We start from the raw sequence: 26,604 nt of genomic DNA on the forward strand, positions 1-26,604 counted from the left end.
GACAGAAAGAAAGAAGAAAAAAAAGAAAGAGAGAGAGAGATGGACAGAGAGAGAGTACGGCTCTCGGAAAGAGGTGAGCGAACGCAAGTTAATGTTGCCACTGCGTCGCCGGTTCACCACCAACGGCGTTTCACTGCTCGAGTTTGGTACCCGCACCTGGTCAACACTCGCCAGTCTCCGGTCCCAGTGCAGCAGTGGCTGGTGAGGGACGCCCTTCGCGGTGTCGCGATTCCGATCACGCTGCCAGGGCAGGTGCCTGTCCGTCTCAAGTAATCAGCGGCCTGGATCGCGGAAGTGGACATCCCGCTGCATATGAAAAAGCCAACCCGAGGCCGCTTGCTAGAGCACGCGAAACGTGCTGAGTATATTTAACGGCCGTTCTGATCAAATGCGGACTAATGACTGAGGCATCACGGGTACTTCACTGATAATAACACTCTGTCAGACGTCGAGGATAGCTACGAAGCAACTTACGTATAATCGCTCTCGTCGTTCACGTTATTTTCCAAACGTAGCACAACATACAGTGATGACCAGGCGACAGATGCAGGTTGTAACGTCGGGTGATCGTGCAACTCTAATCACAAAGAACGCTTCGGGCGTGTGGAGAATCACATTCTGTGATAGTCTGCCTCGCCAGTTCCTTCTACTAGTCCTTAGGCGGTTCTGTAAAGAGTCGCAGAAGCAGGCATTCACCTAAAGACCAGTAACCTTTGAACACCGACGAGCAGGACACGACGACGGGTGATAGCGGACGTCTCCAGTTATGACCCTTCCCTTTTCTTGCCATTTGGAACTCGTGACACGACGTTTCATCATGGAAATGCTCTACCATCTTTCTAGTAACGGACCGGATGTTCCAGGCACACTCCCATGAACAAGTCTACATCTACATACACTATATTATCACAAGAATCCGGACACCTGGTTGAAAATGACTTACGAGTTCGTGGCGCCCTCCATCGGTATTGCTGGAATTCAGTATGGTGTTGGCCCACCCTTAACCTTGATGATAGCTTCCACTCTCGCAGGCATACGTTCAATCAGGTGCTGGTAGGTTTATTGGGGAATGGCAGCCCATTCTTCACGGAGTGCTGCACGGAGGAGAGGCATCGATGTCGGTCGGTGAGGCCTGGCACGAAGTCAGCGTTCCAAAGCATCCCAAAGGTGTTCTATAGGATTCAGGTCAGGACTCGGCGGAGGCCAGTCCATTACAGGGATGTTACTCTCGTGTAACCACTTCGCCACAGGCAGTGCATTATGAACAGGTGCTCGGTCGTGTTGAAAGATGCAATCGCCATACCCAAATTGCTCTTCAACAGTGGGAACCAAGAAGGTGCTCAAAACATCAATGTAGGCCTGTGCTGTGATAGTGCCACGAAAAACAACAAGGGGTTCAAGACCCCTCCACGAAAAACACGACCGCACCATAACACCACCGCTTCCGAATTTTACTGTTGGCACTACACACGCTGGCACATGATGTTCACCGGGCATTCGCCATACCCACACCCTGCTATCGGATAGCCACAAATGGTTCAAATGGCTCTGAGCACTATGGGACTCAACTGCTGAGGTCATTAGTCCCCTAGAACTTAGAACTAGTTAAACCTAACTAACCTAAGGACATCACAAACATCCATGCCCGAGGCAGGATTCGAACCTGCGACCGTAGTCGTCTTGCGGTTCCAGACTGCAGCGCCTTTAACCGCACGGCCACTTCGGCCGGCGGATAGCCACATTGTGTACCGTGATTCGTCACTCCACACAACGTTTTTTCACTGTTTAATCGTCCAGTGTTTACGCTCCTTACAACAATCGAGGCGTTGTTTCGCATTTCCCGGAGTGATATTCAAATGTTCGAATGTGTGTGAATTCCTAAGGGACGAAACTGCTGAGGTCATAGTCTTACACACTACTTAAACTAACTTATGCCAAAAACGACACACACACCCACGCCCGAGGGAAGACTGAAACCTCCGGCGCGGCGGGCCACGCAGTCCGTGACAGGACGCCTCAAACCGCGCGGCCACTCCGCGCGGCCTACCGGAGTGATGTGTGGCTTATGAGCAGCCACTCGACCATGAAATCCAAGTTTCCTCACCTCCCGCCTAATTGTCATAGTACTTGCAGTGGATCCTGATGCAGTTTGTAATTCCAGTGCAATGGTCCGGATAGATGTCTGCTTATGAAACATTACGACCCTCTTCAACTATCGGCGGTCTCTGTCAGTCAACAGACGAGATCGGCCTGTACGCTTTTGTGCTGTACGTGTCCCATCACGTTTCCACTTCATTAGCATATCGGAAACAGTGGACCTAAGGGTGTTTAGCAATGTGGAAATCTCCCGTACAGACTTATGACACAGGTGACACCCAATCACCTGACCACGTTCGAAGACCGTGAGTTCCGCGGAGCGCCCCATTCTGCTCTCTCACGATGTCTAATGACTACAGAGGTCGGTGATGTGGAGTACCTGGCAGTAGGTGGCAGTACAATGCACCTAATGCGAAAAACGTTTGTTTATGGAGGGCGTCCGGATTCTTTTGATCACATAGTGTACATATTCGGCAGGTCACCGTACGATGTGCGGCGGGGGGGTACCCTGTACCCCTACTAGTCATTTCTTTTCCTGTTCCTCTCGCAAACACAGGGACGGAGAAACCTGTCTACGGGTGTGTGCCTCCATATGAGCACTAAGTTCTCTTACCTGGTCTTCGTCGTCGTTACGAGGAATGTACGTTGACAGCAGAGAAACGTTCTGCAGTCAGCTTCAAATGCCGGTTCTCTAAATTTTCTCAATAATGTTCCGCAGAGAGAACATCGCCTTCCCTGGGGCGCTCCTGACGAAACCCAAGACTTTTAGCAACTGGCAAAAGCTATTCCTGGTTGCAATACAGTACTTGAAACCCACAGTAGACTATTTTACGTATTACTCCAGAAACATGAGAACGAATATATGAATCACCTAATGAGGAATTTATGGTTCAAATGGCTCTGAGCACTATGGGACTCAACTGCTGAGGTCATTAGTCCCCTAAAACTTAGAACTAGTTAAACCTAACTAGCCTAAGGACATCACAAACATCCATGCCCGAGGCAGGATACGAACCTGCGACCGTAGCGGTCTTGCGGTTCCAGACTGCAGCGCCTTTAACCGCACGGCCACTTCGGCCGGCGAGGAATTTATGAAGGTTAAGTTAGATTATTTAGAGTACAAGAAAATTTTATTTCAAATGATAATTAAATGGACACCCAAGCTGCAAACAGGCGTTGACGTACTTCATTGGGAACATGTTAAAAATGTGTGCCCCGACCGGGACTCGAATCCGGGATCTCCTGCTTACATGGCAGATGCTCTATCCATCTGAGCCACCGCGGGCACAGAGGATAGTGCGTCTGCAGGGACTTATCCCTTGCACGTTCCCCGTGAGATCCACATTCCCAACATGCCCACACCACTACATTCGTAGTGCGCCTAATAGATGTTTGCCCATCATACTCATACTGCCATGTAAGCAGGAGATCCCGGGTTCGAGTCCCGGTCGGGGCACACATTTTCAACATGTCCCCAATGAAGTTCGTCAACGCCTGTTTGCAGCTAGGGTGTCCATTTAATTATCATTTCATTTCTAGCAAAGCTGCATGGTCATCCACGGTAACTGTTCTTTCGGGAACAGATACTACCGTCATATATAATTTTATTTCGCTTATGTACACTTTGAACACACTTTGCTTTTCACATCTTCGATATCCTTTCTTTTTATATGTAAGCTTCACATCATCCACAGTGCAGCAACTCTGAATGCAGCTGATTGCTGCAGCTATTCGTTTCTAAGATTGCAACCGCTTATTACGGTTTTTGTGGTCAGCGAGCTTTGTGTTATGAAGCATTTCGTATTCTTGGCACTTTGATCACTGTGGTGGCAGCCGCGCACCAAATATACTTTTTCGTTTTATAGCTTAAATGAACTAAAGCAAGCGAAGAGACATCTAAAGAACGGTCCTCGCTCTAACTTTCATCACAGATCTCTGCTTAAGCGTCCCTACTGAACTGTCAAGGATTTGACGAAAGGGCCCTGATAAGTATTCGTCGCCGGCCGTCAACACTACACACGGCCGACTAGACGCAGTCGGCCGTGAACACTAGATTGCTGACGTCACATGGACGTGCGCGCAGGCCCGTATTTATCGTTGGCCACGGTTCGGGTGGTCTTCATTGGTCGGCGGCCTGGAGGTCCTTCATTGGTGGCGACGTTCAAAGCATACCACAGCAGTCGTCTTGGAAATACATGTAGTGCGCGCAGTTACGTCACATCGCTACGACGGCTACATTGCTGGAGTTACAGGTTCTCCCTCTGCTTCGCTTGAACCACCCTTATACATTCATACCGAAAAACTGACGACTCTGTAAACTGCTTCAGACTGTAATCGCAAAACTGGGTCGCCGTAATTTCTGTAAAAGACGCTTAGCGAAGAGTCAGAGACAGAAATCTACTGTCACGGGATGGCGCAAAAAGACATGGTAAGTTTTGTTACTTTATCCTTGACGGTTCTCGGCGAGGAGTTAACTTTTCCTTTATTACCATTAATTAAACTGCTGACCTTGGTTGCCTGCCAAGAATTACAAAAGCTCAGTTATTGCAGGCAGAGACTCCCAAGAAATGAGGAACAACTTGCAAGCACGCAGAGAAGCGAGTAATAGGCAGCCAAAGCAAATGCCGTATCGCAATGGCTAACTCGCAGCTTGGACAGATTTTCGGGAGGACCGAGGTTCATACCCCTGTCAAGTCATTTTGATTTTACTCTCTCCCGGTTTCCTACAATTAACTGAGGCGAAAGCTGACACGGTTCCTTTAACAATGTAAAGGACCAATTCGGCAGCAGGGTTTCTGACATTCTCGTTCGGCTATCTAAATTTCGGTTCTCCGAGATTTTCCAAAACTGACATTCGTTGTTGTCGAGATGGTTGATGTAAAGCGTTCAAGGCATATTTCCCCCACATCCTCGTTCAGTCGCTGCCTGCGGTACATTTACACTGCGCTTATCGTCGACTGGCAGTTATAGCCTAGCACTCCTTCATTCATTCCTTTCCTCGGCGTTGACAAATCCCAACTTGACCCTAAAGTGAACAGACAGCCTCTACGTTCTCAGAATTGGATCGTAACTGTCATGACTGGTACAAATTATTCACTTATTGTTCCAAAACGTCGTACAGCGCTGTAGGAGCAGCATTGTTTGATAAGCATACATGGTGATGACAATAATTCTTGCTATAGACAGGAGCGTCGGTATTACCTGGTGAATGCGTTGCCGCTCATCGATTTATTTTTTACATAGTCGGTTTACACGCTTGCCGAGTCCTGATACGTACTGACTCGGCGAGTGCCCTACAGTCTCTCACGAACGCAGCCGAAGGAAGTCCATTGGAAGCCGATACGCTGCGAAGTCTCAGCACAGCAAAGAATCTGCATCAACCGGTTAATCTACGACGGATACCGGGTCGTGTCGGTATTAGTGGCCACGGCCGTGTAGATCAACTGGCGAAAATGGTACAGCATCTGCTTCCCACCGACACAGCCTACGAGACAAGCAAGCGAAACGAAATGGACAATTTTAGTACGCATGGTCGGCAACATCAAAAGCACATGGTACTGGGCGGTTCAGCAATGGATTCCACACCACCCTCGGTTTCTCAGCTTCGTACATCACGAGAAAAGAAACTGTTACTGTTTACAGACAAAGAACAAGTCACATGTATGGTCATAAAACGAACCATTTGTTAAAATTAATCCCCGCTCCGTGTCGCGATTCCTGCCTCAGTGAAGAGGACGTTGTACATATGTTAAGAGAATGTGATAAACACGCAGGAGCTATTATCGTCTACAATATTTTAAAAATGATTTTTTTCCCTTAGTGTAGCTCTTACGTCCATAAACACCTCGTTACCAATGTGTTCACCATTTCATCTGTCTTTCTAAAAGAAAATGTTAGAATTTGATATCCGTATTTATACTAACGAAATTCTTCGCAATTGGTAAATAAAAAATGTCGTGTGACTAGGGCCTTCCGTCGGGTAGACGGTTCGCCGGGTGCAAGTCTTTCGATTTGACGCCACTTCGGCGACTTGCGCGATGGATGGAATGATGATGATGATGATGATGATGATGATGATAACAACAGAACACCCAGTCCTTGAGCGGAAAAAATCTCCGACCCATCCGGGAATCGAATCCGGACCCTTAGGATTGACATTCTGTCGCGCTGACCACTCAGCTACCGGGGGCGAACATAGCTAAATTACGGATGGGAATTGAATATACGTCTCAGTCTTCTTCTCTTCTCACGCTCTCTGCTCATCTCCACATCCCTCTCTACACCTCTTCACCTCTTCCTCCACCCTCTCTCTGTCCATCTCCTCCTTTCCACTCTCTACCTTCATTCCCCTTCCCATGCTTTCTCTCCCCCTCTCAGATCATCTCCTCTTTCTCTCCCCCCGACTGACCTTCAGCCTTGTTTAACTAACGAAACCTTGACTGGGAATTGAATTCGCTCAAAATGAATGCGTAAAAAATGGCTCAAATGGCTCTAAGCACAATGGGACATAACATCTGAGGTCATCAGTCCACTAAACTTAAAACTACTTAAACCTAACTAACCTAAGGTTCACACACATCCATCATGCCCGAGGTAGGATTCGAACCTGCGACCGTAGAAGCAGCGCGGTTCCGGAGTGAAGCACCTAGAACCGCTCGGGCACAGCGGCCGGCGAATGCGTAAATCGATTGGAATCACTGGTGTACAAGGCATGGGAGACCTCTGCCGCTGCTGATTCTGTCAGGATAGTAGCTACGGTGACAGTATTACGCATCGTATTAATCTGCAAACAGGTACGATTACACAGTTTCATAACGATTTACATTCCGTAGTAGTAGTCTAACAGATAAATACACACTACAAAAACATAACAACGATTATAATACCACGCCACAGATACATACACGAATGAAGATACAACTTGTAAACATTGCTGCATTAGCTGTCGATCATAGCTGTCAAAACCACAACGTTATATACAAGCGATAAAGGACCTAGCTTACACTTGCGAACAACAGCAGTTAACAGAGATTAAGATAAATATTTAAAAACTTGCTTGCAGATGGAAACGCTCCATGCAGCATTAAGCTTATAACACAGCGACAGCGCCGCTATGCCATACGGATGCAAGTACTACCATGCAATAGAACAAAATTGTAATTTGTTATAATGTTACAACTTTTAACAAAGCGCATTTGGTTGCAGTTAGTCTGAAGATGGCGATACTGCCGAAATAGGCCTTCTCCTAATGTAAAACGTCTAGCAGTTACTTACAGCAATCTGATACATTACCATCTTTTATTTTATTATATGCCGATAATCCATAAATATAATTTTCCTGTTTTCTTTTAAAACCGACTACAAGAAAGAAAACAAAACAGCGCGTAGTTTGAGTACAATTTTAGTTTAAAATCATGTACAACGATGAAGACTATATATGGGAATAATAATCTGTCAAATGCTCGACATGCTCTCATATCGTAACTGAAACTGAGAAAGATGCCGAAACGGCAGGCGTCCGCAACACAGCATAGCGCAGCATTTTCTGTTTCGCAGCCGGCTTTAAAAGAAAAGCTGTACATCGTTGTTTAAGAAAATATACCCTATTTTACGGACTACAAGACGCACTTTCTTCTTCGAAAAACTGCCTCAAAAAATCAGGTGCATCTTATACTCGCAAATAACATAAAAAGTCCAGTGTTTGATTTAAAGTTTCCACAAGTCTTAATAATAGCCATATATTCGATACCGCGGGGACCCTATCTCTATCTGACAACATTGGATTCAACTGGCAGCAGGGGATTCACAAACTTTCTACCACTATCAGGGAGACACCACAAACCCAGAACACTGTCTAGCCTAAGGTGCTTCATTGCAGTCTACGGGTCCAGTGAACTTGAACTGATTGCGATTTCGGTTATCGGTAACAGTACAATATTTTTAGCAGCTTGTTTCGTAGTAGAAAAAAATAAATGTATTCATATGATGCGGACTATAGCATATCTATAAGAGCATGGAAATAGGAGAGCTGAGCGGGATTTCCGCCCTCTACCAACAGAAAAAAAAAACCATTCGCGATCGGCGGGCTAATAAAGAGTAAATGAAAACCACGAGGAAGAGTGAATGTGCAAATACAGGACTCAATGCAAAATGGTCAAAGCAGAAAGATGATATATTGAAATGGATTCAAGGACACCGTCAAAATGGCATTGGAACAATTACAAAAATTATTCAGATACACGCTCATAAGCTAGCGCAATGTGGAGCTTCACGGATCTTAAGGATAGAGTTGGTTGGCGCAACATGTTTATGAAGTGTCATCGACTTAGCATGCGAACCAAAATCAAAATACCTCATAAAATGCCACAATAGTACGAAGAGAGAACATTTTCTCATCGCTTCATTATTCAGCATCGAAAGAAAACCAATGTGGAACTAAACCGAATTCCGAATAAGGACGAAACTCGTCTGGCATTTGATGTGCCGAGAAAGATAATTGTTGCAATGAGAGGTGCTAAAACCGTAACTATAAAAACACGTGGACATGAAAACTTGCAGCACACTGTTGTCCTTTCATGTTGTGCTCAAGACACTAAACTCAATGTATTTTCGAACGCAGAACAATGCCAAAACCCTCTGAAATACTGCCAGGCGGTAGTGTTCACATACATGACAAGGGTTGAGTGGACGAGGTTGATACGAAATTATGGATTAACAGAGAGCGGGACAGAAGGAAAGGCCCTTTATCGAAGAAGAGTTTTCTTTTTGTGCTACATCAATTTAGTAGTCATTTGATAAATTCTGTGAATGAGAGACTGAGACGGGGAAATACAGAGCTTGCTGTTATTCCAGGAAGACTTCTTTCAGAACTGCCACTTCTTGATGTCTTGATAAATAAACCATTTAAAGAGTATATGAGAGAGGAATGGAACAGAAGGGAGGATGGATGTAACCCAACATGAATTCACACCAAAGGGAGCTTTAAAATAATATATAGTTAAACAAGTGTGGTAGCGGATAAACAGTCGCGTTCTAGAGTGGAATTTTCAAGAAGTGCGGCGCAAGTAACGCTCTCGATGGCAATGAAGACCATCTTATGTATGAAGAGGACAACTGTGACGACCAACAGGAAGAAGAAGAAGTTCACATAACGACTTTCAGGAATTACAAAGGTCAGTTCGGTTTTATAAACCAAGAATTTTTTTAGTCTGGTTTTGGAATCTAATAACAAAAATGGTAAATATGCCATTTAAAAAAAATTGCTTAAAAATTAAGGTGCTTCTTACTGTCCGTGGCGTCTTATAGCCCATAAAATACGGTACGGCCTACGTCTCTCTGAATGTATATTAGAGTATTGTGTAAACCTTTGAAGTTGGTCAAGAGCTTCTCGAGATTCTTACAACAACCTTTTCCCTATTATACACTACTGGCCATTAAAATTGCTATACCAAGAAGAAATGCAGATGGTAAACGGGTATTCATCGGACAAACATACTATACTAGAACTCACATGTGATTACATTTTCACGCAATTTGGGTGAATAGATCCTGAGAAATCAGTACCCAGAACAACCACCATTGGCCGTAATAACGGCCTTGATAAGCCTGGGAATTGAGTCAAACAGAGCTTGGATGGCGTGTACAGGTACAGCTGCCCATGCAGCTTCAACACGATACCACAGTTCACAAAGAGTAGCGACTGGCGTATTGTGACGATCCAGTTGCTCGGCCACCATTGACCAGACGTTTTCAATTGCTGAGAGATCTGGAGAATGTGCTGGCCAGGGCAGCAGTCGAACATTTTCTGTATCCAGAAAGGCCCGTACAGCACCTGCAACATGCGGTCGTGCATTATCCTGCTGAAATGTAGGGTTACGCAGGGATCGAATGAAGGGTAGAGCTACGGGTCTTAACACATCTGAAATGTAACGTCCACTATTCAAAGTGCCGTCAATGCGAACAAGAGGTGACCGAGACGTGTAACCAATGGCCGGGTGATACGCCAGTATGGCGATGACGAATACACGCTTCCAATGTGCATTCACCGCGATGTGCCATTCGTGCACCCAGGTTCGTCGTCGAGTACACCATCGCAGGCGCTCCTGTCTCTGATGCAGCGTGAAGGTAAACGCAGCCACGGTCTCCGAGCTGATTGTCCGTGTTGCTGCTAACGTCGTCGAACTGTTCGTGCAGATGGTTGTTGTCTAGCAAACGTCCCCATCTGTTGACTCAGGGATAGAGACGTGGCTGAACTATCCGTTACAGCCATGCGGATAAGATGCCTGTCATCTCGACTGCTAGTGATACGAGGCCGTTAGGATCCAGCACGGTGTTCCATATTACCCTCCTGAACCCACCGATTCCATATTCTGCTAACAGTCATTGTATCTCGACCAACGCGAGCAGCAATGTCGCGATACGATAAACCGCAATCGCGATAGGCTACAATCCGACCTTTATCAAAGTCGGAAATGTGATGGTACGCATTTCCCCTCCTTACACGAGGCATCTCAACAACGTTTCACCATGCAACGCGGCCGGCCGCGGTGGTCTAGCGGTTCTAGGCGCTCAGTTCGGAACCGCGGGACTGCTACGGTCGCAGGTTCGAATCTTGCCTCGGGCATGGATGTGTGTGATGTCCTTAGGTTAGTTAGGTTTAAGTAGTTCTAAGTTCTAGGGGACTGATGACCACATATGTTAAGTCCCATAGTGCTCAGAGCCATTTGAACCATATGAACAATGCAACGCCGATCAACTCTTGTTTGGGTATGAGAAATCGGTTGGAAACTTTCCTCATGTCAGCACGTTGTAGGTGTGTGTGAATGCTCTGAAAAGCTAATCATTTGCATATCACAGCATCTTCTTCCTGTCGCGTCTGTAGCACGTCGTCTTCGTGGTGTAGCAATTTTGATGGCCAGTGGTGTACGTTACGTATATTTATGTACAAGAAATATTTAGCCTGTGTCATGTACAGGTCTGAATTTTGAGTTTTTTGATAACAACGTTAAACGACGACTTGTCTTTGTATAGTAATGTAGATACAGATTTCAGATCGAAGTGTAAAAATTTGTAGCTCCTATTCGAATGGTGCAGTCAGACTAATCTCGCAAGTCCTTCGCTTATCTTTCCATAATTTATGTTTTATATTTTATATTTACTTTATTTTTTATATTTTGTTATCAAGTGAGATAAATTTCCTGTTGGTATGATTATGTGACTTAACTTTATCTGTCTCTGCATGAAATCAATAAAAAAATGCCAACTTGTGTTTCATCCCTAATGAACTCTCCGGGATACTACGTTCACCATGTCTTCCTTCCCCACAACAGGCGGCGGTACACGTGCACACAGCACATCAGCACATTAGGGGCAGAGGCCGGAGAACGCGCGGCCGTTTGGCGTCGCAGGCGAACTGCACGAATTGCGTCATCACGGGGCGAGAGCGCCAGCGGACGGCACGGAATATTAATGCGCGGCCGAAAACGCACCACGCCATAAGCGTGGCCGATCAAAGAGAAAAATTAACCGGCGCAGAGCGAAATTTATGGCCCGATCGGAATGAAAGTGGAGCAATAGGCGCAAAAAGCCGCGCCAACTAGGGTAATGCGCGAGACAGCCGATACGTAAAGAAGCTGCAGTTATGAAACACTTTAATGAAAGCGAACGGCGTGGAACGGCAAAGCAGAATTAGATGACGCAACGGCGGAAACGAGAAGCATGGATCACACCCAATTTCAAGAAACTGTGAAGTCGTTAATAGACGTAAAACGGCACAGCACTTATTTTCGCAACGAAAGGTCTCGTCACAAATTTTAGGAGAGTGCACCCACATGCAGTGCAACGAGGTCAGAGCAATTACATGGAACTGAGCTGCAGACCTCATTATTGTACTCTTCCAAGAGCGACGGCTCGTAATTTAATGTCGCGAGCAAGAACTGACGGCGAGATCGACAAAGCGTTGCAACAAGAAAGCTCGGCGGTATTTGCAAAACCGCAATGCCGAGGTTGCTTCCCTGCATGGCCACGGACAGTGGCCTGTGTTGAGTGAAGCGAGACATCCTCATGGAACCGAGCTGTAGCTGTCGAGCATTTCGGTGGTGAACACCTAAAAGGAGATCTATCGATCGCCAGTGGGCAGTAAAACTAGGCCGTTGACTCTGAAGTGACGTCAATGCAGAACTAAAAGAATCCACCTCATGTCTTGTCATGCGTATTGGGCCTAAATTTCTTATGGAGCAATTACACTGGACTGAGGTAGATTCACGTTCACATACAGCATGTATCGTTTACCTGTTTCTCTACTGTAATTGTAGGTTTTGAACAATTATGGTACAGCAGATTTCAGCTGCTAGCTGATTATCGTATTTATTAACCACTGTGCCCACTAACATCAAGTGTTCATTTCGTCCGAGAAAAACCGTGTTGTGCGCAGATCCTCAACATAATTCTGCATATACGTAAAGAACAAATACGACACAGGGCAGTGATACAGGAAATCATAACAAACTCGTGAGGAATATTCATACACTCAGCAAGGAATGCAGTTTAATGCACTTCATCCAAAGTCTACTACAGAACAGTTAGTTCTTTTTCATCCTGAACAACAGGTAAAGACGAAGGTGAATCCAGAAGATCGGTCTTCCTCAAGGCAGTGTGTTGGCGCCTCTGCTGTATAATATCTAGACCGATGACGAATCTGTCGGAACAAACAGAAGATCTTTCCTTTGTGCCGACGACACAGCTGTTGCATCCTAAGAAGAACGGGTGAGGAGATACAAATGGAACTGACTGCATTCCTCCAAGATCTGGCAGAATACTATGACAAAACCACCTGAAGCCCAACCATTCCAAAACACAGGTCTGTACGTTTCACTTGAGAAGTAGACAAGCTGGGAAAAAATTTGAAGTAACGTGGTGGTGCAAGCAACTACAATACTGGTATACCACTATATACCTCAGAGTTAATCGCGACAGCACACTGATTTTCAAAGACCATTGCATGAAGCTGAAATTCTGCGACCGAAATAATAATATACGCGCGATCACTAACAGCGCATGGTGAGCTCAGTCAAATGTCCTAAGTACGTCTGCTCTATCCCTACGTTTCTCTCCGGCAGAGTACGCTGCACCAGTCTGGCAGAACTCCGGACACGTTGACACCGCTCTTAACGAGAGAGGCCGCATTGCAACTGCTTGCCGCGACCAACTCCAGTCCACAAAACCTGTCGTCTTGTAGGCTTGTCAATCCCCGGATATCAGACGAAGAACAGCGGCAAAGGTTAGGAAGAAAAAAACACGAAAATGATTCCAGGCGTCCCATGTCTGGAAGCGATACATCACGTCCTAGGCTAAAGTCAAGAAAGAGCGAACTTTCTTCGACTACTAAAGCAATTACATCCTCACCTTCTGCTTGCTGAATAGAACTGTGGCGAAATAAGGCAAGTACAAGTAATAGCCAAAACCAAAATGAAGCGCCCGCTGCCGGATTCCAACCACCCTATCAGACATGGAAGACGCTGAACAGACTGCGAAGTACTGTGACCATGTGCAAACCAAACGTGGAGCGCTGGGACTCTTTACTGGACATGTGACCCGCCTCAAGATGATGAACATCAAACGGGCTGCCGGAAGTGTGCACGCTTGATCACCTGGTTAGCTGGATCACGTGGTCTTAGTAAATTCTGCAACAACCATCAAGACAGCCAATTACTGGGCTTTAAAATCTGTTTCACATTTACGTCTTGCGTATACACACTGAAATGTCAAAGAAACTTGTATATTCATGCCTACTCAAATACAGAGATACGAAAACAGGCAGAATATGGCGCTGGCGAGCACCTATATACAACAACGTCTGGCGCAGTTGTTAGATCGGCTACTGCTGCTAAAACGGCAGGTTATCAACATTTAAGTGAGTCTGAAAGTGGTGTTACAGCTGGCGCACCAGCGATGGGACACAGTATCTCCGAGGTAGCCGATGAAGTGAGGATTTTCTCGTACGACGCGTATACCGCGAATATCAGGAATCCTGCAAGAACGGGACCAACGACGAGTCGAGAGAATCGTTCAACGTGACACAAGTGCAAACCTTCGATTTCAGTGCTGGGCCATCAACAAGTGTCAGCGTGCGAACCATTCAACAAAACATCGTGGATATTGGCTTTCGGAGACGAAGGTCTACTCGTGTACCCTTGATGACTGCGCGACACAAAGCTTTACGCCTCGCTTGGGACCGTCAACACCGACATTGGACTGTTGATGACTGGAAACGTGTTGCCTGGTCGAACGAGTCTCGTTTACAATTGAATCGAGCGGATGCACGTATGGAGACGACCTCATGAATCCATGGACCCTGCATGTCAGCAGGAGACTGTTCAAGCTGGTGGAGGCTCTGTAGTGGCGTGTGCAGTGTGTGCAGTTGGAATGATATGTGACTGCTGATACGTCTAGAGATGACTCTGACAGGTGGCCGCACGTAAGCATCCTATCTGATCACCTGCATCCATTCATGTCCATTGTGCATTCCGACGGCCTTGGACAATTCCAGCGGAACAATGCGACACCCCACACGTCCAGAATTGCTGCAGAGTGGCTCCAGGAACACTCTTCTGAGTTTAAATACTTCCGCTGGCCACCAAACTCCCCAGACACGAACGTTATTGAGCATATCTGGGATGTCTTGCAACGCGCTATTCAGAAGAGAACTCCACTGCCATAAAAATATGTTACTTACTGAAGTCCCCTTGTATTTGTTGTCCAGCGAATTACATAGTCACGTTATGTAAGAAAAAAATCAATGACTTAATACGTTTTCAGTAACATCCACCAAACAGTATAGTTATTTGAGACATACGTCGCACCTAACACAAAGAGACATTATGCGTGCCAAAACCGCTGCTAGAAAATTAAAATGTCACGAGGCGAGAGCAAACGAATCGCAGTGAACACGGAACCGTCCAGTATCGCGAGGAGGCAGATAAGTTCATTACGTAATTGCTCTTTGAAGTTGTCACTGCCGTGAAGGACAGAGACTTGAGTGTTGCCAAAAAGGAACAAAAGTTCGAGAATACGCTGAGAAATTCCTGAACATGCCTAAGACGTTTATTACACACAGACGGTTCATATAAAGGCTGCCGTGTAACTGTACATGTGACCAACAGCATCAAACGCAGTATTTTTCGCTACTAGCAATAAGTGGTAACTAAACAAACTCCACTGAAATTACTCGGAGAAGATAAGTAACAGAATGTGGCGCTATGACTTCAAACAGTCGCTTTACTGGCTTGTATAGCCGCAACGTAATATTTGGACGTATCGGTCCTGTCATCATTCTTAAGTTAATGCGAAAAATTTGCTTCGCGTTTTGTCAGATATGTTTGCAGTGCTACATTCATTTTAAAGATAGGACTTTTTTTTATTTTTTTATTTTTTTTTTTACTTACAGCCTGACTCTTTAAATCGTTGTTTATTCACATTCGCAGAGGAAATTATTGCTTACAGAAAATGAGAGACTCAGGGGGCCACAGACACTGGTTCCCAGGTAGATGCCGTGTTTCTTGAGTTCCGCAAGGCATTTGATACAGTTCCCCATAGTCTTTTAAATAACAAAGTAAGAGCAGATGGACTATCAGACCAATCGTGTGATTGGATTGAAGAGTTCCTAGATAACAGAACGCAGCATGTCATTCTCAATGGAGAGAAGTCTTCCGAAGTAAGAGTGATTTCAGGTGTGCCGCAGGGGAGTGTCGTAGGACCGTTGCTATTCACAATATATATAAATGACCTTGTGGATAACATCGGAAGTTCGCTGAGGCTTTTTGCGGATGATGCTGTAGTATATCGAGAGGTTGTAACAATGGAAAATTGTACTGAAATGCAGGAGGATCTGCAATGAATTGACGCATGGTGCAGGGAATGGCAATTGAATCTCAATGTGGACAAGTGTAAGGTGCTGCGAAAACACAGAAAGAAAGATCCTTTATCATTTAGCTACAATATAGTAGGTCAGCAACTGGAAGCAGTTAATTCCACAAATTATCTCGAAGTAGGCATTAGGAGTGATTTAAAATGGAATGATCATATAAAGTTGATCGTCGGTAAAGCAGATGCCAGACTGAGATTCATTGGAAGAATCCTAAGGAAATGCAATCCGAAAACAAGGGAAGTAGGTTACAGTACCCTTGTTCGCCCACTGCTTGAATACTGCTCAGCAGTGTGGGATCCGCACCAGATAGAGTTGATAGAAGAGAAGATCCAACGGAGAGCAGCACGCTTCGTTACAGGATCATTTAGTAATCGCGAAAGCGTTACGGAAATGATAGATAAACTGCAGTGGAACACTCTGCAAGAGAGACGCTCAGTAGCTCGGTACGGGCTTTCGTTGAAGTTTAGAGAACATACTTTCACCGAGGAGTCAAGCAGTATATTGCTCCCTCCCTCGCGAAGAGACCATGAGGATAAAATCAGAGAAGCATACCGACAATCTTTCTTTGCAGAGACAGTACGAGACTGGAATAGAAGGGAGAACCGATAGAGGTACTCAAGGTACCCTCCGCCACACACCGTCAGGTGGCTTGCCGAGTATGGATGTGGATGTAGATGTCGATGTAGACTATACAGAGAGTCATGTTTCACTCACCGTTTTCGAGTGGAACAGGAAAGGAAATGTCTAGTACTTGTACAAGGTACCGTCAGCCACGCATCACTTCGTTCGATGAACCCTCTGCGAGGCATTTAAGTGTGAATTGCAGAGTAACCATGTAGATGGAGATCATACGGTGGCATGCGGAGCATGTGTGTACGAGCGCGTGCTGAAAAGTAAGACATCCGAAATTTTTTGATGAAAACTCTTAAAGCTTTTCAAATGAAACAAACTTTACTAACATCCCACATTTTTATTCTTCGTGTCGTACGCAACCATTCGGAGTCCTCCAGAAGCAAAGGTCGCTACTAGAGTCTGCGAAGTAATATGGATGATATGTAATACCTCAACCGATGTTGAGAGCAGTATAAAAAGTTGGGGGGTATCACTTCCCAGCACGCCTTCGTAGATGTAGATATAAAATAAAAGGAGCTTTATCTTGTATATTTCCATTATTCCCCAAAACGCCGAGAAAACTATAATAAATGGCTAACATCTCAGTATTATTGGTGTACGTAAAGGCTGCACCACATCAGACTCACTTTACTCGCCACTAGAAGCATAGAGGAGTAGCAATGGTACTCACTTTAGCCACTTACTAATTAACCGCACAGAAGTGTTGTTTGGTTATCACTTGCAACACCGCTGTCGTGTTGTTATGGTCCAAATACATTAATGCGACCACCGCCCATATTCGACGTTAGTCTCCCGTTACTATTCAAAGACGGTAGGTGGCAGCACTAGCAGTGGAGGGGGAAATAAGGCATGTCAGGAGGGATGCGGGAAACAGTGCACGTCGCTGTAGTAACGCGGAAACGGAACGATTTTTCTTACATCAAAAAGTGCATGGGTACGGTTTTTCGGGCCAAGAGTGGAAGCATTTCCGAAACTGCTAAGTTTGCAAACTGCTCGCTTGTCGCAGTCGTTAAAGTAGACCGCGCATGGCACAATGGCGTTACCCAAAAGTGACAACTGTGGTGCACCAAAGGCGACACGGGTGAACGACGGCTGCAGAGGTGTGTGTGAGCGAGCGGGCGTGCAGCTGTTGAGCAACTGACCGTCCAGACGAACCGAGGGGCTACCGACAGCGTGTGCTCAACGCCTCTCCAGCGAACGTTGCTGCCGTATGAGCCGCCGCAGTAGGCGCCTGGGCCACGCACCCACGCCGACTGCTGTTCGTTGGCGAAAAAGGCTGGAGTTCGCACGCCAGTACTGCAACTCGATGTCCGTGGAATGGCGACACGTGGCCATTTAAGATGAATCACGTTATCACGTTTTAGGCTCCATCGCACGTACGGGCGTCGGCACGTAGGGCCGCGTAACAGCCACAGGAAGGGCCCAGACCGGAGTAGGGAGCATTATCGTCTGGGGGAGTCTTTTCGTGGCGTTCCCTCGATGCACTCCACACAATATATTATAGAAATTCTTCCAGTCCATATGTGGCACAACAGCAAACCAGTGCTTAAAAGCACTGGTTAAAAACAGTCTTGGTTGCAATTTAGGTTTTCTTTTATTTTTCAACGACGCGTTTCGCCTTATTTAGGCATCTTCAGGTTATCTTTTCTAGATGGACGCGAGAGGCACCAAGATCTGCATAACGCGTTCCCGTTCACAGCAGCGAGTAACAGTAAGACGTTAATCTTCTCACTGTTACTCGCTCCTGTGAACGGGAACGCGTTATGCAGATCTTGGTGCCTCTCGCGTCCATCTAGAAAAGATAACCTGAAGAGGCCTAAATAAGGCGAAACGCGTCGTTGAAAAATAAAAAAAAATAAAATAAAATTGCAACCAAGACTCTTTTTAATCAATACAATATATTATCCTTGCCGATCATGTCCAGCCCCACACGCAGTTTCTGTTTTCCTCAGCACAATGGCCTCTACCAGCAGGAGAATGCAACGTGTTATAAAGCTCGCAGTGCATTTGCGTGGTTCGAAGAACACCAGGATGGGTTTATTGTACTCTCCAGGCCACCACACTCTTCTGTTTGAAACAGATTCAAGAACCTGGGGAACAGCTCCACTGGCCTGTTCACCCCATAGATTCTTAACCGAGACACGTTTTTCAGAAGCGATATCAGAAAACAAATTCGTTTAAATAAAAAAGAAAAAGACTTCTTTATTCGATCGGCATTGATGCAAAGCACGCATGATCGTAAAGTGTCTGATCACTCTCTCCTCGCCACGAATCAATAACGCGGAGAAAAGTACACGGACAGGATTTGGATTTGCACCAGCTGTGTGGTACCTGCGAACCTTTGCCGCTGCGCTGCTCTCCCTTTGTCGAAACATGAGTACCATAGTGGTTATGGCGGGTAGTGCGCATGTGGGTGCATTTTGTTACTGGAGTGTCGAACCTCCAGCGGAACATACCTTTTACAATTGGAAGAGATTATGTGTTCTTTTACAGGATATTACTCTACAAGTTACATTCGTACAATTTAAAAGCCCGAAAGTTACTACTGTTGTTTCGAAACTAATTCACACATCCCGAAGGAGCACGTTTACGCATTGTTTGCACCGCCATCGTAACTGACACATCACTGAGTGAAACTTTAAGACAACAGCAGTTGGAAACTCATTCTAAAAAAAACTCAAGTCCAAAGAACTAATTCTGTAAGAGCAAGGGCTCGTAAGTGGAAGAAACTGCTGAAAGCAAGAACAAGGAAAAATGTGAATAGGCTTATTTCTGATGCCATCATTAGTGTTCTGTAAAAATGGCAGTTTTCCACATGGTACGACTCTACGCTCCCTTGTCTCTCCAGGTGTAATTTCCTCTTCCCTTTAAGTCGTCTATCGCCCTGTATCTCCTCGTTCCCCTGACTCTCCTTCCAAAGCTTCTGTTGCCAAGTACGCCCGTCTCAACTAATGTTCCAGCCACGTCTTTCTTTCTCTTACTGCCTCCAGCAGTCTGATGAAGAGGATGAAAATTACCTTCGTATTTACTGCTTGAAACGATACAAGCAATCAAAAAGAATTCAATAATGGGTACAATGTCTTAGATGTAAAAGATGGGCGCACAGGGATTGTGCCATAGGAAAAATATTTTTTGTGTGCGTAGCTTTCATTTTGAACAATGACGATGAACAACCCTTTAAATGACATTCAAACTTCTATGTAGACCATACTATGATAAAAATGCACCGAACAAGGCTTGAACTCGGAACCTTACGCTTAGCAGCCAAACACTTTTACCATTACGCTAACGCAGCTCGTCACTGAATATAATTCCTGGAGGACTTTAAACTAGGACGCAAAATACCGACAAACACTGTTGGTATGACTATGAATTACTCACGTTTCGTCGTAGTACAATAGGAAATAATCAATTACCGCTGATCTTTATTGCGTAAAAGCGGTTAGTGAGAATGATACAAACATCTTTCCTTGCTACCGCCTGAATTAGGACGCTTATTGCTTGTTTGGTTTAATTAATTAATAGAATATGAAGCAATTGGCATAAAGAATGCTATTTCCAAACTTTCTATAAAAGAAAGTCTGCTATCAAGACATTGCTTTTGTTCTATTACTTTATTTATGACTGAACATTTCTAAAACAAGACACTCGTCCATGCTCTGCACTGCAGTCGAGCTCTGGCAACGTCGTTCTCTGTTCATTCGCTGACTGTGTTTTGTGACGTCAGGTGCGCAGAACGATCCTAAACTCGGCCGCCGTCGTAAATGACGCACACTTTAGCAAACTCCCCTCTGACCAGTAGCTTCTGAACCGAGGGCCGGGAGGAAGATGCATCACGGACCAACCAGTGGTGTAGGCGTGTGCGCGAGTACATTGGGGTGCAGGGGAGCAGAGGGGGAGGGGGGGGGAAGCAGACGGGCTCCGGATTTAGCGCGTCATCAATAACGCGGCGTCGCGGACACGCCGAGAGCTCGAGGGCCGCAATAAATCACAACCCGCGGCCGGAGCCGCAAAAAGCCCAGATTGGAAATTCCCGTAGCGGGCGGCGGGCGGCGTGCGGCCGTGTGACCGCGCATCCTCACCGCCGAAGCCCTCCGCTCTGCCGTACAGTCCGGTGTACTCACGTTTCAGTGGAGCCGCAGGTGCGCTTCCATGGGCGTGTCGGCAGCAGCGGTGTACTCCTCTCGTGCTCCGCCTGCAACACAACAACACGGCATCTCAGTACACGCCACTGCACACAGTCTGTGTTAACGTTCTGGACCAGCAGCACGCGAAGGCTGCTCCGCGGAGCCTTGGAACTCCGCAAGCCCTCTGAGACGGCTCCACCAAAATAAACTGAAACGCCACAGAAACTGCTATAGGCATGCGTATTCAAATACAGAGATATGTGAAAAGGCAGAATACAGCGCTGCGGTAGGCAACACCTGTATAAGACAACAAGTGTCTGCCACGGTTGTTACTGAACTCTACACCCCCGATCATAGCTACACTACGCACGAAACGCAACACCCCTCCCAATCACGACCGTGTTACCTACCGTCACCTCCGTGAAGCTCCCGCCTCTTTCCTCTCCACCCTGGCCAGACTATATAATGTAGTCTTGTCCACCGGCTTCTACCTGTGGAACACCTCCCGGATCCAGATGGTCCTCAAACCCGACAAACCGACATCTGCTGTCTCCTCCTACCGTCCTGTCAGCCTTACCTCTGTCTTCAGCAAGGTCCTGGAATCCATGCTCACCCGACACATCCACCAGCACCTCCACCAGCACCACCTCCACCAGCACCGCCTCCTTCCCTCTACCCAATGTGGCTTTCGGCCATCGTTCTCTGCCGATGACCTTCTCCTTCACCTCACTCACCTCCTCTCCAGAAAGTTAAATTCCCGTCGCTCCGCCATCGTCCTCTCTCTCGCCTACGTGTATGGCATTCCGGTCTCCTCTTCAAGCTCCAAATCTTCCTATTAACTACGTCCGTCTGATGGCCTCCTTCCTTTCTCACCGTCCTTCCTACGTCGCCATCCATACCACGGATTCCTATACCTTCCACCCTTCCGCCGGTGTGCCCCAAGGTTCCGTCCTCTCCCCTCTTCCCTACCTTCTTTACACGGTGGACAACCTACCGCCCTCACCCCCCCCCCTACACCTTCTCCAATTTGCTAATGACACTGCCTTCCTTGCTCTCGCCCCCACCCTGCAACACCCCCAGCACCTTCTCCAATCCCATCTTGACCTGTTCACCACTTGGTGCAACCAGTGGCTGCTCAAGGTCAATCCTTCCAAAACCCAGGCGATCATTGTAGGCAAAACCACCCCTTCCTTCCGCCTCCTTGACCTTTATCTCACCATCCGTGGCCGTCCTATTAACCTCATGCCCACCCTCAAGTAACTTGGCATCACCTTGACCGTCACCTCTCCTGGACTGGACCCCCAGTCTCCAGACAATCCAAGCCAAGGCACGCTCCTGACTCCACCTCCTCAAGCTTCTTTCTGGCAACACATGGGGTCTGGACTCCTCCACAATCCTCCACCCCTACAAATCCTTCATCTGCCCCATCCTCTGTTATGCCAATTCCGCCTGGATCTCCGCTCCTCCTACCTTCTACAAGTCCCTTCAAATCCTGGAATGCCACACACACTGCCTCGCCTATCACGTCCGCCTCCTATCCCCCACACGGATCCTCTACTACTTAATTCCTTTCCCACACCTCCTCCTCTTACTTGAATGGATCCTTTACACCCCCTGTAAACTTGATCCCCCCTCACCCGCTTGTCTCTTCCATCCTTTCCCACCCTTGAATGCTGCTGTGCCTGTACACCTGCATCCCACCCACTCTCCATCTTACCACACTCCATACCCTTGCCAAAGGTGTCTTCCACCAACTCCCCCTCCCCCTCCCTGATGATGCTCTCGTCCCCTCCATCTACTCCTCCTACCAGCTTTGATCGTCCCCTTCCTCCTCCTGTGTTTTTCCTACAGGGCACCCTCTTTTCCTTCTCTCCCTCCTCCCCCCTCCGCTGGCTTCCACACACACCCCTACCCTCTCCCCTCCCCCTCCCTTTTTGTCTCCCACTGGCTCCACCTCCCTCCTTCCCTCCCTCCAGCCTCTCCCTTCCACCTGGACGCAGCACCCCACCCCCGAGGTCATCAGTGTGTTTGTGAGTGCTTCGCCGATGATCGTCACCAGTGTTTCCGAGCGTCAGTGTTTCTACGTTGTGTGCTACAGTGTTTTCATCAGTGTTCTCCAATGTTCCAATGTTCGCGTCTCCAACTGAATGTCTTTGTCTGTTCACGTGTTCCGTCGAATGACTTCTAATATATTGTGAATATGTTCATCATGTATTACCATGCTCTTTATACGATTCTCTGTCCTCTATGTCTATCTGTTATGTCTCTCGGCCGAAGAGCGGCGTATGTAGGCCGCTGCCGGCCGGCCTCATTGAGGAATGAAGTAACAATAAAGGGAAAAAAAATGCCACGGTTGTCAGATCGGTTACTGCTGCTAGAAGGGCAGGTTATCAAGATGTAAGTGAGTTTGAACGTGGCATCTCCGAGGTGAGGATTTTCGCGTACGACCATTTCATGAGCGTACAGTGAATATCAAGAATCCGGTAAAACACCAAATCTCCGACATTGCTGCGGCCGGAAAAACTTTCTGCAAGAGCTGGATCAACGACGACTGAAGAGAATCGTTCAACGTGGCAGAAATGCAACCATTCCGCAAATTGCTGCAGATTTCAGCGCTGGGCCATTAACAAGTGTCAGCGTGCAAACCATTCAACGAAACATCATCGATATGGTCTTTCGGAGCCGAAGGCCCACTCGTGAACCCTTGATGACGTCACGACACAAAGCTTTCCGCCTCGCCTGGGCCCGTCAACACCGACATTGGACTGTTGATGACTGGAAACATGTTGCCTCGTCGGACGAGTCCCGTTTCAAATTGTATCGAGCGGATGGACGTGTACGGGTATGGAGACAACCTCATGAATCCATGGACCTGCATGTCAGCAGGCGACTGTTCAAGCTGGTGGAGACTCTGTAATGGTATGGAGCGTGCGAAGCTGGAGCGATATGGGACCTCTGATACGTCTAGATACGACTCCACAGGTGACACGCGCGTAAGCATCCTGTCTGATTACCTGCATCCATTAGTGTCCATTGTACATTCCAACGGACTTGGGCAATTCCAGCAGAACAACGCGACACCACACACATCCAAAATTGCTACAGAGTGGCTCCAGGAGTACTCTTCTGAGTTTAAAAACTTCAGCTGCCCACCAAACTCCCCAGACATGAACATTATTTAGCATATCTGGATGTCTTGCAACGTGCTGTTCAGAAGATATCTCCAACCTCTCGTACTCATACGGATTTATGGACAGCCCAGAAGGATTCATGGTGTCATTTCCCTCCAGTACTACTTCCGACATTAGTCGAGTCCATGCCATGTCGTGTTGTGGCAGAGTGAGCAAGCGACTTGTAATCTCCCCCCCCCCCCCCCCCCCTCCTTTCTAATTTCTACTATTGTCCACAACGAGCAAAGTCTTTTATAAAAAAAATTGAGAGACGCGAAGAATACAGTAAACTTTCTAGTTTACTTAGCTTTTCGTGTAGAGTTGGCTCCAGTTCTTCTTCTGTAGGGGTCTGACTCACGAAGCTGAAATTCTCACGTTTTAGGTTGAATTGATCTAAATATTTGGAGTTCGTCGTTGCAGAATTTTTGTTGTTACGTGAATACATCTTGTCACATTTTGGTATATCACACAGAGATTTGAATTTTCACATTTAAACAGGCGAAATTAAATTGTTCGCCCAAAGTATAAAAATACGTCCGATCACATTAGAGGCATGCTTACTACTATTTCGTCCGCCCCCGGTAGCTGAGTGGTCAGCGCGACAGACTGTCAATCCAAAGGGCCCGGGTTCGATTCCCGGCTGGGTCGGAGATTTTCTCCGCTCAGGGACTGGGTGTTGTGTTGTCCTAATCATCATCATTTCATCCCCATCGACGCGCAAGTCGCCGAAGTGGCGTCAAATCGAAAGACTTGCACCAGGCGAACGGTCTACCCGACGGGAGGCCCTCGTCACACGACACTTCACTTCACTACTACTATTTCACACAGCAAAAATAACAATATTCCATGGGTTTACTAGTTTTCTTGACAAATGGATTTCTATTAGTTTCGGTTATTATTTCATAACTGAATCCAGAAATAAACATAGTAGAAGGTACTAAATGGCGTATTTAATAATAGAAATTTTAAGTGTGGCAAATAATTCGTAATTTCAAATATTTCTAAAAGAAAACTATTTTAACTGTAGATTTAGTGCTAGTACTTATCGATTGTTACATGAAAATAAATCTTTTTTATAAATTTTACATTGAAATAAAATATATTGTGTATAAAATTATATGGAAGTTTTCAGAAAAGCAGCTAATACTGACCTGTCCAAAATTGGAAAAATAATACTGGCATCGACAACTACTGTTGGGTGAAAGTAATGCTAGAGGAGGATGTCGCGTTACAGACTCCGCACTCTGTCTACCCAGCTACGTCGCAAGGTGCACCTTGTTTGTTTTCAGGAAGTAACACGGAGCCTTCCGCAACGCGCCTTTTAAATGAGTGACAACGCAGCGCTGAGGCACGTAAATGCAATAACAATATACGGAAACAGGAACTGGTGATAATGTAACTACGATAAGAAATGCGTGCCAAGAGAATCTACGTAGATCACCTCTCGCTGCACTGCACAAAATCGTGCGCGTTTCACTGTGTGTGCGTGTGTGTGTGGGGGGGAACTCAGGAGGACACTTGGCCGTTTCATTCGCGCCTGTGTCAATGTCGAACCCCTCACCATGAGATCACGCCAGAGGAGGTTGCGAAACACGGGGCTAAACAAGCGTAAACACCCTTCGCTGCTTTGGATCGCGTTCAAATTTATACAACATGGCAGTGCGTGTTTTGTTCAGGAGCACGATGCAATGTTCCTTTGGGGACATGCATACATATCGAAAGGAACGGGCACTGCGGCGACTATAGCTGTTTTGAAATATACGAAACGTATTCGCAATTGCGAATATCGGTAACCGTGAGCTGTATAACGTAATGACGACAGTGAAAATTTGTGCTGGACCGGCTCTCGAACCCGGATTTCCCGCCTACCGCGAAGGGTCGCCTTAGCATTGGCTATCCGAGCCCGCTCCACAGCCAGACCCAAATGTTCTCAACCACGTGTCTGCAACTTGCAGTCGTACATCCATCATGTATTTCCCCGTACGGGGAGAAATTGTAATTGAAAGTTATTAGTCTGGTGTCGGCGTAAAAATGGGCCACTGCACAGACCGTGTTAATCAGAACTACAATGCAATCTTCCTTCGAACATGCATGCACTTGTACATCCGATTCTGACTTCACAGGGCGACACGGTTTTGCACCATTACAGAGAAAGGTCGTAGACACGTTTGGGGCAAATTTGAAACTCGTGCGTCACAACAGGCGAAAAAGTGACTCTTTATGTTCAGCAGTACAGTTTAAAACGTTATGTCTGGAAAATGGAGAACCAGTCCAAGTGTTGGACAGTCGTAAAATGAATCCGGCAGAGCCCGCCTGGCACGGACAGTCGGAAAGAGGCGGCCATCCGGCGGGATGACGTGGCGACCACAGCGGTTGGCTGACCCTGATGGTCGCCGTGTCAGCCTCCAGCATTTGGATGCCATGTGCAGGGGCGTGCGATCAGCACATCCTTGTCACGGTCGTTGTCAGCTTTGTAGAGCTGGGAGCCGCTGCTTGCCACGTTGGTAGCTCCTCAGTCGTCAGTAACAGGTTCAGTGCACCCTCTTACAGTGTTCCCACCGAGCAGAAATCCTCAGCTGTACGGAGCGTGGAAATGAAGTGTTGAGAGTGTGGCCGCTCAGCCGCTGCGCTACCGGCGGCCGGCGGGTGTCTG

The 26,604-nt window shown here is 46.7% G+C and overlaps 1 long non-coding RNA gene across 2 annotated transcripts in view; it reads right to left on the reverse strand.

The window, feature by feature from the left end:
• LOC124711737 overlaps nucleotides 1–26,604 on the reverse strand; it is a 1,117,457-nt gene that overhangs the window by 322,098 nt on the left and 768,755 nt on the right. For both annotated transcript variants that reach the window (XR_007005509.1, XR_007005510.1), the window contains one exon: nucleotides 20,779–20,849. This is a non-coding gene — a long non-coding RNA (uncharacterized LOC124711737). The remainder of the gene's footprint in view (nucleotides 1–20,778; nucleotides 20,850–26,604) is intronic.

This window comes from Schistocerca piceifrons, chromosome 8 (genome assembly GCF_021461385.2).
Source record: "Schistocerca piceifrons isolate TAMUIC-IGC-003096 chromosome 8, iqSchPice1.1, whole genome shotgun sequence".
Lineage (NCBI taxonomy): Eukaryota > Metazoa > Arthropoda > Insecta > Orthoptera > Acrididae > Schistocerca > Schistocerca piceifrons.